Source organism: Pristiophorus japonicus, chromosome 7, assembly GCF_044704955.1.
Source record: "Pristiophorus japonicus isolate sPriJap1 chromosome 7, sPriJap1.hap1, whole genome shotgun sequence".
NCBI classification, from domain to species: Eukaryota; Metazoa; Chordata; class Chondrichthyes; family Pristiophoridae; genus Pristiophorus; species Pristiophorus japonicus.
The window spans coordinates 120,030,587-120,046,568 of NC_091983.1; the positions used below are offsets into that span (position 1 = coordinate 120,030,587).

At 42.9% G+C, this 15,982-nt stretch overlaps 1 protein-coding gene across 1 annotated transcript in view; it reads right to left on the bottom strand.

Annotated features, from left to right (window-relative positions):
- Positions 1-7,394: 7,394 nt before the first annotated feature.
- Positions 7,395-15,982, bottom strand: part of LOC139266844 (median body protein-like) — a 69,108-nt gene continuing 60,520 nt past the window's right edge. The window contains exon 7 of the mRNA XM_070884452.1: positions 7,395-7,448. The gene's annotated coding sequence lies outside the window, so the exon portion shown is untranslated. The remainder of the gene's footprint in view (positions 7,449-15,982) is intronic.

Consider the following 15,982-nt stretch of genomic DNA (forward strand, 5'->3'; position numbering starts at 1 on the left):
TCCGAAATGGAGGACGACGCTCCATAGACCCTCGCGGTTGACAGTGTCAAAGGCCTTTGTAAGATCGAAAAAGGCCATGTATATGGGCTGACGCTGCTCCCTGTATTTTTCCTGCAACTGGCACGCTGCAAAGATCATGTCTGTTGTGCCCCGTAGGGGACGAAATCTGTATTGTGATTTTGGGAGGAGCTCCTCGGCTACAGGGTGAAGACGATTGTGGAGAACTTGAGTGATAACTTTCCCAGTGGCAGAAAGCAGGGAGATTACCCTGTAGTTGCCGCAGTCAGACTTGTCCCCCTTTTTAAAAATGGTCACAATCCCTGCATCTCTGAGATCTCCCGGCATGTTCTTCTCCCTCTAGATGAGAGAGATGAGGTCATGTATCCACACCAACAGCACCTCTCCGCCATATTTTAGCGCCTCAGCAGGGATTCCATCCACACCCGTAGCCTTGTTATTCTTGAGCTGTTTATGGCTTTGCCTACCTCGTGCAGTGTTGGGGTTTCACTGAGGTGGTGGCGGGTTGCATACTGCGGGATGGAATCGAGAACACTCGAGTCAGGCAGAGTCTCGATTGAGGAGATCTTCAAAGTGCTCCTTCCATCGGGCCCTGACAGCCTCAGTGTCCTTGATGAGTGTTTCCCTGTTCTTGGCCAGGAGTGGGGTAGGGCCTTGGGAGTTTGGACCGTAGGTGGCCTTGACTGCAGTGAAGAATCCTCGCATATCGTGGCTGTTGGCCAGTTGTTGTCTCTCCTGTGCTTTCTCCATCCACCACCTGTTCTTTAGGTCCCGAATTTTTTGTTGGACCTGAGCCTTGAGCCATCTGTAATGTTGTTTTGCAGCTCCCGAGTTGAGCTGTTGCTTGAGGCTCAGAAATGCTTTACGCTTGCGATCTATTAGTTCTTCGATCTCCTGATCATTTTCATCAAACCAGTTCTGATGTTTTCTGGTTGAATGACCAAGTGTCTCTTCACAGGCACTGGTTATAGAGGCCTGGAGGGCAGACCAAGTGCGATGGGGATTCAGCATCTCAGGGTCATCAAGGCACGGCAGATTGGCTGTGAGGCGCTGGCTGTATAGGGCTCTCTTAGCTGGGTCTCTAAGTGCCCCCACATTAACTTTTTTGCAGAACTGCTTCTGCTGTCCCCTCTGCTTTGGGACAATGTTAATGTTGATGATGGTTCGGATTAGGTGGTGGTCCGTCCAGCAGTCGTCAGCTCCTGTCATAGCACGGGTGATGCGCACATCCTTGTGATTCCTGCCTCAGGCGATGACATAGTCAAGCAGGTGCCAGTGTTTGGAGTGAGGGTGTTGCCACAATGCCTTGTATTTGTCCCTCTGGCAGAACAGGGTGTTGGTAATGAGGAGTTCATGTTGTAGACATTTTGTCAGGAGTAGGGTACCGCTGGAATTGGCTTTCCCGACCCACTTTCTGCCAATCACGCGTCCCTAGAGGGCTGTGTCTTTGCCAATCCTGGCATTAAAATCACCCATGAGGATCAATTTGTCACCGTGGGGACATGGGATAAGGATGTCTTGAGATTGGAATAAAAACACTCTTTAGCTTCATCTGTTGCATCGAGTGTGAGGGCGTATGCACTGATGACTGTGGCGCATTGGTTCTGAGATAAGATGATACGGAGAGTCATGAGGCGTTCGTTGACACCACAGGGGGAGTCTTTGAGGTGGTCGACCAGATCATTCTTAACAGCAACGCCGACTCCATGAAGGCAGCGTTCTGCCTCTGGTTTCCCTACCAGAAGGTGGTATAACCTCCACCATGTTCCTTCAACTGGCATTCCCCTGCCCGCCGGGTCTCGCTTAGGGCGGCGATGTCAATGTCAAAATGTTTGAGTTCCCGGGCAACTATGGCGGTGCGGCATTCCAGCCTGTTGCTGTTGGGATTGTCCATGAGGGTCCTGACGTTCCAGGTCCCGAACATCATACTGACTGAGTGGAAGATGCCTGTGCGTGAGTTCTTTTAACGCGGTGTGGCCGCTGCACGACCGGCAACCACACGGACTTAGCTGAACAAGGTCTTGGTCCAATGGCAAGGACGTCCAAGACAACTGGAGACCAGGCACAGCTCGGTAAGCCCAACTTCCTATGGCGAAGTATTGGCCACAAACTCGGCGCAGGGTAGCGCCATTGATGGGAGATGACCCGAGGCTAGGTTGGGGGCAGGCATTAGGAAGGTGACTTCCAAAGTTATTTTAAAAGATTAAAAGTTGATAAAGGTTCCCAATTTATTTCAAAAGTTTCTAAGAGTTGTTAAAACGTTTTAAGAAGTTTCTAAGAGTTGTTAAAAATCTAAGGTGTCAATCAATAATACATTATAAAAGTTTCTTCAATTTAAAAAGTTTCTAGAAGTTGTTAAAAGTCAAAGATGTAAGATAATAATAAATGTTTAAAAGTATTTTGGTTGAGAGTCTAAAATGTAAGTTTTAAATGTTCTCCCAAATTGTTTAATAAGTTTAAAAGTTGGCTAAAAGTTTTAAAAAGTTAATTAAAAGTTGGTTGGGAGTATGAGACGACGCCATCTAAGACATGGAGGGGTAGATCTTTGTCTTTACTGCCTGGGTGGTAATAGAAGCATAGAAACATAGAAAATAGGTGCAGGAGTAGGCCATTCGACCCTTTGAGCCTGCACCACCATTCAATAAGATCATGGCTGATCATTCACCTCAGTACCCCTTTCCTGCTTTCTCTCCATACCCCTTGATCCCTTTAGCCATAAGGGCCATATCTAATTCTCTTTTGAATATATCCAATGAACTGGCATCAACAACTCTCTGCGGTAGGGAATTCCACAGGTTAACAACTCTCTGAGTGAAGAAGTTTCTCCTCATCTCTGTCCTAAATGGCTTACCCCTTATCCTTAGACTATGTCCCCTGGTTCTGGACTTCCCCAACATCGGGACCATTCTTCCTGCATCTAACCTGTCCAGTCCCGTCAGAATTTTATATGTTTCTATGAGATCCCCTCTCATCCTTCTAAACTCCAGTGAATACAGGGCTAGTCAATCCAGTCTCTCCTCATATGTCAGTCCTACCATCCCGGGAACTAGTCTGGTGAACCTTTGCTGCACTTCCTCAATAGCAAGAACATCCTTCCTCAGGAGACCAAAACTAAATACAATATTCCAGGTGAGGCCTCACTAAGGCCCTGTACAACTGCAGTAAGACTTCCCTGCATCATACTGCATCTGCCATGCATTTGCCCACTCACCTAACCTGTCCAAGTCACCCTGCAGCCTTTTAGCATCCTCCTCACAGCCCACACCGCCACCCAGCTTAGTGTCATCTGCAAACTTGGAGATATTACACTCAATTCCTTCATCTAAATCATTAATGTATATTGTAAATAGCTGGGGTCCCAGCACTGAGCCCTGCGGCACCCCACTAGTCACTGCCTGCCATTCTGAAAAGGACCCGCTTATCCCGACTCTCTGCTTCCTGGCTGCCAACCAGTTCTCTATCCATGTCAGTACATTACCCCCAATAACATGTGCTTTGATTTTGCACACCAATCTCTTGTGTGGGATCTTGTCAAAAGCTTTTTGAAAGCCCAAATACACCACATCCACTGGTTCTCCCTTGTCCACTCAACCAGTTACATCCTCAAAAAATTCTAGAAGATTTGTCAAGCATGATTTCCCTTTCATAAATCCATGCTGACTTGGACCGATCCTGTCACTGCTTTCCAAATGCACTGCTATTTCATCTTTAATAATTGATTCCAACATTTTCCCCACCACTGATGTCAGGCTAACCGTCTATAATTACCTATTTTCTCTCTTACTCCTTTCTTTAAAAAATGGTGTTACATTAGCTACCCTCCAGTCCATAGGAACTGATCCAGTGTCGATAGACTGTTGGAAAATGATCATCAATGCATCCACTATTTCTAGGGCCACTTCCTTAAGTCCTTAAGTACTCTGGGATGCAGACTATCAGGCACCGGGGACTTATCGGCCTTCAATCCCATCAATTTCCCTTACACAATTTCCCACCGAATAAGGATTTCCTTCAGTTCCTCCTTCTCACTAGACCCTCAGTCCCCTAGTACTTCCGGAAGGTTATTTGTGTCTTCCTTCGTGAAGACAGAACCAAAGTATTTGTTTAACTGGTTCTTTGTTCCCCATTATAAATTCACCTGAGTCTGACTGCAAGGGATCTATGTTTGTCTTCACTAATCTTTTTCTCTTCACATATCTATATAAACTTTTGTAGTCAGTTTTTATGTTGCCAGCAAGCTTCCTCTCATACTCTATTTCCCCCCTCCTAATTAAACCCTTTGTCCTCCTCTGCTGAATTATAACATTCTCCCAGTCCTCCGGTTTGCTGCTTTGTCTGGCCAAGTTATATGCCTTTTCTTAGACTTAACACTATCCCTAATGTCGCTTGTTAGCCACAGTTGAGCCACCTTCCCCATTTTATTTTTACTCCAGATAGGGATTACAATTGTTGAAGTTCATCCATTTGATCTTTAAATGTTTGCCATTGCCTATCCACCGTCAACCCTTTAAGTATCACTCGCCAGTCTATTCTAGCCAATTCACATCTCTTACCATCGAAGTTACCTTTCCTTAAGTTCAGGACTCTAGCCTCTGAATTAACTGTGTCACTCTCCATCCTAATAAAGAATTCTACCATATTATGGTTACTCTTCCCCAATCCGGTGGAGCGGATCACCTTCCTTGTTATAAGCTGCCCCTGTGAACCTCTTAACAGAACCTGCCTGATTTATGCCAGATTACTGCCCATGCACTGAAGATGAAAATTTATCCCGTAGTGTTTTTTAAATTAACCACAAACAGAATCTCGCTGTAAAAAAGGCCATTGTTTATTTATCATTTAGAAAACTGCGATCTTAGAGTGGCTCCAACTCATCCCAAGGCGCAAGCATGCCTGCTTTGGGAAAAACTCAAGAATGAGGAAAAACAGGACAGGAAGTTTATACAGAGAAGCATTGTAGATGACATCGTGTTTTTGAATTCGATAACATGAATATTGTAATATAACATAATAAAAACTTGCATTTATAAAAAGAAAACTTGCATTTATATAACACCTTTCCCGACCTCAGGATGTCCCAAAGTGCTTTACAAACAATTAAGTACTTTTGTAGTCATTGTTGTAACATAGAGAAACTTCCCAAGGTGCTTCCCAGAAGTTAAGAAAAAAACAAGCACCAGCCAAAAAAGGAGATATTAGCAGAGATGACAAAAAGCTTTGGGTAAAAGAAGTGGGTTTTAAGGAGAGTCTTGAACAAACAGAGGGAGGTGGAGAAGCAGAGGGGTTTAGAGAGGGAATTTCAGAGCAAGCCAGCGGAATGTAGAGTTTTTAATGGTGGTAGGGTGAAGGGAGGGGATGGCACAGAAAGCTGGAGTTAGAGTTCGGAGAGTGGGGGAAGTTGAAGTGCTGAAAAACAGTACAGAGTTAAGGAGAGACAAGACCATGGAGTGATTTAAAAACAAGGATGAGAATTTTAAATTTTGAGGTGCTGGGGAACCAGGAGCCAATATAGGTTCCGAAGGCAGGGGTGATAGGAAGCAGGACTTGGTGTGGGATATAATATAGACAGCATCATTTTAGCTAGGCCAAATTTACAGAGGTTAAAAATGGGAGGCCGATCAGGAGAGCATTGGAATAATTAATTCTGGAGATTACAAAGGCACGGATGAGGGTTTCAATGCAAGCTGGGCTGAGGTAACGGTGGAGGCGGGTGGTGCTAAGGAGGTAGAAGTAGGTGGCTTTTGTGATGGGAGGAAATCAGTTCAGAAGCTCAGCTTGGGGTCAAATAGAACCAGAGGCTATCTCCACATCAGCCTTCGACAGCGGCCAGGGAGGGAAATGGAATTGATAACAAGGGTACCGATTTTGTGGCTGGGGTCGAAGCCAATATCTTTAGTTTTCCCAATATTTACCTAGAGAAATTATGACTCATCCATGACCAGATGTTAGACAGGCAGTCTGACATTACAGGACTGGAGGGATTGAGAGAGATGGCAGAGAGGTAGAGTTGGGTATCCTCAGCTATTGTGTGGAAGTTGAGCTTACGTCTGTGGATGATGTTGTTAATGGAGAACATGTAGCTGTAGAACAGGAGGAACCAAGGATGCATCTCTGGACGACTCCCGAGGTGATGTGTGGGGGTGGGAATAGAAGCCACTGGTAGAGATGCTCTGGCCATATTTGGAAGTGTAAGAGAGGAACCGTGAAGGTAGTCCCATCTAGTTAGACAATGTAGAGGAGGCTTTGGAGGATTTTGGTGTGGTCGACTGTGTGAAAGGCTACAAAGAGGTCGAGCTGGATGAAGAGTGATAATGCATAACCATCATAGATAATGTTATTTGTGACTTTGATTCAGCCCATTGAGGCAGGGGCAGAAACCTGATTTGAGTGATTCGTACGAGGAGTTGCGAGAGATGGATATGGACCTGGCGACAATACATTGAAGGACTTTGGACAGGAAAAAGGCGAGAGAGATGGGGTGTTAGTGGTGTCAAGGATGAGTTTTTTGAGGAGAGTTGATGTCAGCTAGCATGGGACCAGGAAGAGAAGCTGAGGTGTCAACAGGTTAGTGGAAATCAGGTTGAGGGAGCAGGAAGTGAATCTCATGGATGAAATGAATGCAGAGAGGGTATGGAATAAAAACTAGAGAGATGGGATTCAGGGTTAAGGTGGGCCACTATGGGGTGAGGTTTGGTTTGGTGGGCAAGGAGAAGGGAGGTAAGCATTAGAAGAGAGCTGAATGGATGGTCTCTATCTTGGTGACCAAGAAATTCATGAGCTCCTCGCACTTGTAGTTAGAGGTGAGCAGGGATGGAGCAGACAGAAGGGTTTAAGGAAGTGGTGTGTCATGGTGAAAAGAAGTCGGGGCTTTTCTTTACATTCCAAGATGATTCTATAGTAGTGAGCAATCTTGGCAAAGGAGAGAGAGGCCCGATCAACATTGATGCAGTGCAGCCAGATCTGGTAATGGATGGCTAAACCAATTGTGCGCCGAATACACTGGAATCTGCACACCGAGGACTTGAGGGAGCAAACAGCAATACTATTTGTTCATAGTCTTTGTTACAAAGTAGCAGTTTACTGCATTATATAAATAAAAAGCACAAATTGCAAAATAATATTCGCTTTCAAAGGAAAATTCTTATTAGTGTATTTTAAAAGACTTAGGTTTTAGCGAATATATTTTATTTATATGAATCTGTAAATTATACTGTACACTGACCCAAATATTAGTACGCTTTTTTTTGACTGTTTCTGCTCATTGAACCGGTTAGTTTCATCATAGAGCGGGACATTCTGGAGAGTTCTTGCCATTTCTCAGATCGGAGGGATTGTTCCAGAGCATTCTGGGATTTCAGAGTGGAAATGTCCTGATCAAACAAATGAATCTCAGAGTAGATTTGGGAGAACTCTTCTTCCTTACTTGAAAGCTGTGATGAAGGAATTGAAATTTGTAGCACGTTTTAATTTTTGTTTACTCTATAATATCTTAAATTTTGATCAATGCAATTGTTCAAGAACAAAAAAATCCTGTACAAAATTTGACTGAGTTAATGTAAATCAAGTAAACTTTAGTCCACAATAGAAGTCAATAACAGCACAATATATCAGACTTCTGCACTATTGATACAATGGGGTAGATTTTCAACTTGCCGCCCAATCTTAATAGTGACATTGCAGATCTGGCACTTGTTATAGAAACCAGCACTCCAATCCACTAGATTGTATACTCAAATCCTGTAGTGTGGTTTGAACCCTGACCCAGAGACAAGAATGCTACCACCTTGCCAAGCTGGTGTAAAGGGCAACATATTTTGATATAATGTAATTGCCATTGATGATGAATGTTTTTAGAGCTCTGAATACAGATTAAATTAAACGAGGACACATTATGCTATTATATAATGACTGATTTCAGCACTTGAAACAAGTGTAATAGGGTGAATGCCCTCTGGTGTTCCTATTGTTACTAGCACAGATCCAATTGACTATTGGTGCAATTATCACCAGTCTCTCACCACACAGGTAAAAGGTGGCGCTGTTAGTGACAAATTTATAATGAAACTTAATATTAGTTAAGTAGAAAGTGAAAGATGCATAAAAAGAGTGATTTCAAATGTAAAAACAGATTACATCTTCAGATAAAAAATAAAACATCAATTATTTTATCAGTTGCTGTCCTCTCATTCAAATAAAAATAATCTAAACTTACTATCAACCTACAACATGTTCCTGGACAAACACTATCAACCTGAAAATCAACTGTAGCAGACTCACAATCGAGAGGTTATAAGGGCCGCCAATCTGATATTGCCCTTTTTAAACTATTGGCAAAAGTTAAAAATGACCTCCAGTGGCACCAGCCTGTTGTGGCAGAAGATGCAGCCAGTGTGCTGCCTGTGCAAAATTATTTCTTTAACTAATTAAAGAATTAGATGACATAGGACTTCCCAGAATTTGACATTACTTCTATCAATTAATTAGGAGCAGAATATTAAATTTGTAATCTTGAGGTTGAAATTCATTGGCCCTGAAATTCCAGCCTCTCCGGGTCCGTATGAAGTTTGTACAGATCCGGGAAGGCATCAGAAAAGCCGGTTTTCGGCGCGCAATGCGCATGTGCTGAAAACTGGCTTTTCCGATCTGTCAAGTTTCTGGCTTGACAGATCCTCCGCAAATCGGGAGCGAGGACATTTGTAAGTGCAAATTTCCAATATTTACGCATACAAATGTCCTCAAAAATCTTGTGCCTGAAAAAGCAGGTGCATAGCCTACTTTTACAGGTGCAAGTGTTTTAAAAAAACAAAAAAATATATAAAAATAAAGTAATGAAAACATATTTTATCATTAAAAACCCTCCCCATTATGGCAAGTTTATTTAAAAAACCTTTTTAAAAAAAAATTGGGAAAATATATATTTTTTTAAGACATTAATAACTTTAATTTAAATGAATGTAGTATATATTTTCTATTTTTTATTAATGTTTTGGGTGCTTGGGGATGTGTTTTGGGTGTTTGGGGCTGTTTCTCAATCAATGTAATAGGAGTTTAGGACCTTTTGGAACTCCTATTACTATGATACTTTACCTGATTGGCTGCCAAGAGCCACGTGACTCCAACTCTAGGCCTGCGCACGTCCCGACGTGCACACACTGTGACTCGCAGTCAGCTCAGGCCACAGCATTGGAAAGTCGAACATGGGCAGCAACTTAAGGTAGGTGCGTATTTTTTCTCCAAAATGCCCGCGGGAAGGCCAAAATGGAATTTCAGGGCCAATGAATTCTGGTCTGCGGCAGACTTTTAGCCACAACTCTGTCCTGGCATTGATCCTGTCCCAACTTCCAGGAACTGAATCGTTAGCATTAGGAATGGGTGCGTACGCCATTTATGGCACTTCCTCGGGTGAGGCATGTTGCAGCTCCAAGGTGGGTGGGGTGGTGGGTGGGTGGGGGGGGAGGGCTATTGGGTCTGAAAACAATCAAAGGAGTTGAAACAACTCAGGATTTTGAACTTAGCACTTTTCCAAGCAGTCCTGTCACAACTTTACTTTCACAACCTTGTTTTCAGTTTAGCAATTGGCTCTTGGTATTGTGTGGGGTGAAATGTGGGGAGTAAAGTTTACTTCTTTTGCACTGTCATCTGTTTCTATGGTTCACACACAAAATTTATACTTACAATAGACAGCCGGGTAAGTACTGGAGGCATTTGAGAGTTGGCGGCAATTATTTTTCTGCGTGGATGAACTAAGATGGGCGAAATTTTACTTCCTCAACCATAAGGACTAGGGTCCTGAACTTAAAGAAAAGTAATTTCGATGGTATGAGATGTTAATTGGCTAGGATAGACTGGTGAATGATACTTAAAGGGATGACGGTGGATAGGCAATGGCAGACATTTAAAGATCACATGGATGAACTTCAACAATTTTACATCCCTGTCTGGTGTAAAAATAAAACGGGGAAGGTGGCTCAACTGTGGCTAACAAGGGAAATTAGGGATAGTGTTAAATCCAAGGAAGAGGCATATAAATTGGCCAGAAAAAGCAGCAAACCTCAGGACTGGGAGAAATTTAGAATTCAGCAGAGGAGGACAAAGGGTTTAATTAGGAGGGGGAAAATAGAGTATGAGAGGAAGCTTGCAGGAAACATAAAAACTGACTGCAAAAGCTTCTATAAATATGTGAAGAGAAAAAGATTAGTGAAGACAAATGTAGATTCCTTGCTGTCAGAATCAGGTGAATTTATAATGGGGAACAAAGAAATAGCAGACCAATTGAACAAATACTTTGGTTTTGTCTTCACTAAGGAAGACACAAATAATCTTCTGGTAATACTAGGGGACTGAGGGTCCAGCGAGAAGGAGGAACTGAAGGAAATCCTTATTAGTCAGAAAATTGTGTTAGGGAAATTGATGGGATTGAAGGCCGATAAATCCCCAGCGCCTGATAGTCTGCATCCTAGAGTACTTAAGGGAGTGGCCCTAGAAATAGTGGATGCATTGGTGATCATTTTCCAACATTCTATAGACTCTGGATCAGTTCCTATGGACTGGAGGGTAGCTAATGTAACCCCACTTTTTAAAAAAGGAGGGAGAGAAAACAGGGATTTATAGACCGGTTCCCCTGACATCTGCAATGGGGAAAATGTTGGAATCAATTGTTAAAGATGTAATAGCAGCGCATTTGGAAAGCAGGAAAAGGATCGGTCCAAGTCAGCATGGATTTATGAAAGGGAAATCCTGCTTGACAAATCTTCTAGAATTTTTTGAGGATGGACAAGGGAGGACCAGTGGATGTGGTGTATTTGGACATTCAAAAGGCTTTTGACAAAGTCCCACACAAGAGATTTGTGTGCAAAATTAAAGCACATTGTATTGGGGGTAATGTATTGACGTGGATACCGCAAAGTTCAGTCCAGCTATTTACAATATACATTAATGATTTAGATGAAGGAATTGAATGTAATATCTCCAAGTTTGCAGATGACACTAAGCTGAGTGGCAGTGTGAGCTGTGAGGAGGATGCGAAGAGGCTGCAAGGTGACTTGGACAGGTTAGGTGAGTGGGCAAATGCATGGCAGATGCAGTATAATGTAGATAAATGTGGGGTTATCCACTTTGGTGGCAAAAACAGGAAGGCACAATATTGTCTGAATGGTGACAGATTACGAGACCTGGGTGTTATGGTCCATCAGTCATTGAACGTTGGCATGCAGGTACAGCAGGCGGTGAAGAAGGCAAATAGCCTGTTGGCCTTCATAGCGAGAGGATTTGAGTATAGGAGCAGGGAGGTCTTACTGCAGTTGTACAGGGCCTTGGTGAGGCCACACCTTGAACATTGTGTACAGTTTTGGTCTCCTAATCTGAGAAAGGACATTCTTGCTATTGAGGGAGTGCAGCGAAGGTTCACCAGACTGATTCCCGGGATGGCAGGACCTGACATATCAAGAAAGACTGAATCGAGTAGGCTTATAGTCACTGGAATTTAGAAGAATGAGAGGGGATCTCATAGAAACATAAAATTCTGATGGGATTGGACAGGTTAGATGCAGGAAGAATGTTCCCTATGTTGGGTAAGTCCAGAACCAGGGGTCACAGTCTAAGGATAAGGGGTAAGCCATTTAGGACTGAGATGAGGAGAAACTTCTTCACTCAGAGAATTGTGAACCTGTGGAATTCTCTACCACAGAAAGTTGTTGAGGCTAGTTCGTTAGATATATTCAAAAGGGAGTTAGATGTGGTCCTTACGGCTAAAGGGGTATGGAGAGAAAGCAGGAATGGGGTACAGAAGTTGCATGATCAGCCATGATCATATTGAATGGTGGTGTAGGCTCGAAGGACCGAATGGCCTATTCCTGCATCTATTTTTTATGTTTCTATATCTATCTTGTGAAAAGAACAGATGTGTAAAGTTTGAATTATCATAAGCCCTGAAAGCTTTACTTTCAATCTTCCCTGCGCAGAGATGGAACTTTAAATAAAACTAATGATTTTGACACAGGTTCAGTTTGCATTAAGCTGTGGATGCTATGTCATCATGGTTCCAATTGATCTAGTAATTTTAATGGCCTCCATTTAAATAGCTGGGGGATGTCGGAATGTTAATTTTTTTCAGTTTCGATCCACCGCTCAATAAATGTTGGAAATGATTTGCTGACAATTGCAATGCTGTGCCTGCAGATATCAACTAGATATAGTGGTGGCATTAAAGATGTAATTAGTACAGTCAAAAAGATTTTATTTTCTAACCTTCTGTGAGCCACTTTGGCATCTTCAGACCATAATGGGGAAAATAATAGGGTTTACTTTGCTTATGTCTAATGCAGGATTCAATTGGCATTGATCTTTCACTTATAAGAGACTTTTATTATTGATGCGAAGTGGACTAAATTGCTTACCCAAGTACAAAGTAGCTGTTGATCTACTTGTGCCACCTGAAGTCTGTTCTTTGAGGCGTATATTACACTAAAAAGTATACTGAAATTTTAAATAATAACATTAGCCTTGAAATCAAAAAGGCTTGCTTATCATGATTTTGGAAATGTTGTTTGATTCCAAACCATTTAGAAATCATACAGCATGGTGCCAAATGCTAGATTTTCTGTGTGATGCACAAGGGTAATGACATTGAGTAATCCAAAAATAGTTTTTTTGATGAATTTTGTGTTCTCAAGCTGAGAGATGATAGTGCTGAGAAATGGAACATTTCTCCATTTCAGTCATCCACGTGGCAGTGTCAAGTACTCCCAGGTCCAGTGTAGCATGGGTTAGACGGAGAGTAAAACTCTCTTTACTCTGCACTAACAATGTGCCTCAATCCCAACCTTTGACAAACACTTCATAATACATCAGTGTGATATTATTGTACTTCACACAACAGGTCACCCTCAGGGCTTGTTTAGCAAAACAACGAATTAGTGGAAAATCTGCAACAATTTTGTGCCGAGTCCAAAAGCACTGCAACTAGACTGAGTCTACCCAAACTAAATCCACGAAGGACATGTCGGGGCCAATAGGACCAACATTTCCACGTTTATCAGTCTGGACAGAATATCTCTACACTTCCATCCCCCACCAGGATGGCCTGAGGGCCCTCTGCTTTTTCCTTGAACGGTGGCCCAATCACCATCCATCACCATCCTCCTCCACCTGGCTGAACTTGTTCACAAATTGAACTTCTCCTTTGACTCCACTCACTTCCTACAAATAAAAGGTGTAGCTATGGGAACCCGCATGGATCATAGCTTTTCCTGCCTTTTCATGGAATATGTGGAACATTCTTTGTTCCAGTCCTACTCAGCTCCCCTTCCTCACTTCTTTTCCAGTACATTGATGATTGTATCGCTGCCATTTCCTGTTCTTGCCCTGAACTGGAACAATTAATCAATTTTGCTTCCAACTTCCACCCATCCCGCACCTTCACATGGTCCATTGCTGACTCTTCACTTCTCTTCTCTATCTCCATTTCTGGGGACAGGCTATTGACCAATATGCACTATAAGCCCACTGACTCGCACAGCTACCATGACTACAGTTCCTCCCACCCCGTTTCCTATAAGGACTCTATTGCATTCTCCCTGTTTTTCTATCTCTGTTGCATCTGTTCTGATGACACCAGTGTTTCCGACATGAATTTATTTTTCCTCAACTGAAGATTTACCTCCACCATGGTTGATTGGGCCCTTGACGGTGTCCATCCCATTTCCCACACTTCTGCTCACGCCCCTTCCCCTCTCTCGCAGAACCAGGATAGGATTCCCCTTGTCCTCACCTTCCACTCTACCAGCCTCCACATTCACAGATCATCCTCTGTCACCTCCAGCGTGATGCCACCACCAAATACATCTTCCTCTCCCCATCCCTTTTTGTATTCCGACGGGACCATTCCCTCCGCGACACTCAGGTCCACTCCTCAATCACTCCCAGCATCTCGTCCACTTCCCACAGCACCTACCTGTGCAAATGCAAGAAATGCAACACCTGCCCTTTTAACTCCTCCCTTACCATCGTAAAGGGCCTCAAACACTCCTTCCAGGTGAAACAGCGATTTACTTGTACTTCTTTCAATTTAGTATACTGTATTCGTTGTTCGCGATGCGGTCTCCTCTACATTGGGGAAACCAAAAGCAGACTGCTTTGCGGGACACCTCGGTTCAGTCTGCAAGGGTGACCCTGAGCTTCCGGTCGCTTGTCATTTCTCTGCTCCACTCCCACTCTAATGTCTCTCTCCTCGGCCTCCTACACTGTTCCAATGAAGCTCAATGTGAGCTGGCAGAACAGCACCTCATCCTTCAATTAGGCACTTTACAGCCTTGTGGACTCAACATTGAATTCAACAATTTCAGATCATAACCGTTGACTCCATTTTTTCCATACGGCAGTTGTTGGTAAAGATTCTGCTATTCCCATTTACATCTCCTCCAGACCCATCTCTTGTTTCTTTACTTGTCCCATTACCATCTCCTTTTGCCATGTGATGTCATCCCTTTTGTCATTTAATCTCTCCTGCCTTTCACCCTATCACAGACCTTCCCTTTTTGCTCTTTCCTCCCCTCCCCTTTTTTTCTGCCTCAGTACTTCTTAAAACTGTTACATCTCTAACGTTTTACCAGTTTTCATTAAAGATAATCGAAATGAAGCATTAACTTTGTTTCTCTCTCCACAGGTGCTGCCTGACCTGCTGAGTATTTCCAGCATTTTCCAGCATTGCAGTATTTTGCTTCTGCCTCAAAGATGAATTGTCACTACAAGCCATACGGTTACCATAATGCATTAAAAAAATTGTTTAATATAATCCCTAATATAGTTATCCGAATACTGATGCATGATTTAATGAGATAAGGTTCATGGTCAAAAGGGGTTTCAAGAATGCACCCAAGACTGCTTCCTTAAATCAGTATTTTGCATGCCAACAAGGAAGGACGCATCACTAGATAATGGAACAGAGCAAGTAATTGACCTAAAGGTAAGACAACACTTAGGAAATAGTGATCATAAATTAATTAAGCTTTCACTGAAAACAAAGAAAAGGGTTTGAAAGTCCTTGGTGCTGTTTTGTCAGCTGAAGTGTGGTGGAGTGGGCACCAGTGACCGACCCAATCTGAGTATCCAGGGTCGGTGCAAGGTCATCTACTTTGCACTTCCTCGGCAGGGCCCATGTGGCTGCATCTTGGGCAGCCACTGGAGGGAAAGGGTAAGAAAAGTGGTGCCAACTAGCCAATGTGGGAAACCCCTCTCCTGGGTCTATCCCATCTGATGTCATGGAATAGGATGGCCCACCCCAAGCCCCAGTATAAACTCCTGACCAGGGCTAGGATCTGGCATATCTGAGTCCTGCACAAATTCCTTGTTCTATCCTGTACTCTGGCTGATTTATGTTTCGAGTGTGCCTCTGCTCCTGAGAAATTGTAGGGTCAAAAATAAAGGTGTTGGACTGGAAATTAGCTAATTAAATGGGATAAGTGCATTGTAAAAAATGGCAGACCAAACAGCAGACCAGCATTCGGAGATATTGAAGTACAATACAAATAAGTCAGAGGTTAATACATTCTAATTAGACACACAGTGGGTAGATCAAAGGCTGATATTTCCTGCATAAAGAGAGATTAGAGCAAAAATTAGATTTTATAAAAGAGGCACGTAATAAATATAGGTGCATACAGAAAGCAAACAAAAAAGAAAATTAGCAATGGTAAGAGGGAGAATGAAACTAGACTACCACTCAATATAAAGGGAAATAGCAAAGGTGTTTATTAGCATGTAAGAAGTAGAAGGATACTCAGAGAAAGGGTGGAGTCACTTTGTGATAAAGAGGGACACTAATGGCAGTACTTAGTTCGTACTTACCACAATTCTTTCAGAGAAAAGTGGAAGTGTGATTCAAGGTTTATCTGAGGAGAATGTGGAGTGGTCATTACTGGAGATTAATATTCAAAAGAAAAACTATTAAAAAGTTAATGCGTTTAAA